Source organism: Trypanosoma theileri, assembly GCF_002087225.1.
Source record: "Trypanosoma theileri isolate Edinburgh chromosome Unknown TM35_Tth_18_V1, whole genome shotgun sequence".
Taxonomy (NCBI): domain Eukaryota; phylum Euglenozoa; class Kinetoplastea; order Trypanosomatida; family Trypanosomatidae; genus Trypanosoma; species Trypanosoma theileri.
This window is the reverse complement of record NW_021639860.1, coordinates 131,103-131,882: the sequence shown is the minus strand read 5'-3', so window position 1 is coordinate 131,882 and position 780 is coordinate 131,103.

Here is a 780-nt window from a genome sequence, read left to right as displayed (position 1 = left end):
AAAGTAAAATAAAATAAATAAAAAAAAAATTTATTTCACAAAAATCCCCCACTACTACTATGGGTATTTCTCTTTTTTACTGCTGCTGCTGCTGCTTCTTCTACGGAGTGATGAGTAGAGAGGGGAGTGTGGATGGAGGATCTATATATACAAATAAATAAATAAATAAATAAATAAAAGCCAATATACACAGAGATAGATAGATAGATAGATAGATAATCAATCAAAAAGAAAAGAGAAAAGGAGATGAAACTCCCTTCTCAAATTGCAAATACAATGATTCCCCCTTCTCCCCTTGAATATATAAATATATATACGAAGAAATGAAATGAAAATAAAAAAAAAAAAACAAAAGAGGAACGAATAAAAAATACAAAGAAAGAAAAAAAAAAAATGAAAAGAAAAGAAGAAAATGTCTTTCGAAGTTCTTTTCCTTTTCCTTTTTTGTTTTCTTCTTTTTTTTTTTTTATTTCTTTTTCCTCCGCCGCTGTTGGTTGCTCTCTCTGAGTTTCCCTCTAAAAAAAAAGATATGGAAACCCCTCCGAGTAGAGCGATAGCGGCCCTAATCACACACGAGTCAGCAAGTCACTAGACTCACACACACAGTAAACAGTAGAAAAGATAATAATAATAAAAAAAAAAGAGAAAAGAAAAAAAAAAAGAAAAGAGAGAAAAGAAATAACAATAATAATAAATTGTCTTTCTTTCTTTCTTTTTTTTTTCTCTTCTTCTTTTCTTCTTCTTATTTATTTATTTATTTCTTTTCTTCTATCTTGCTTT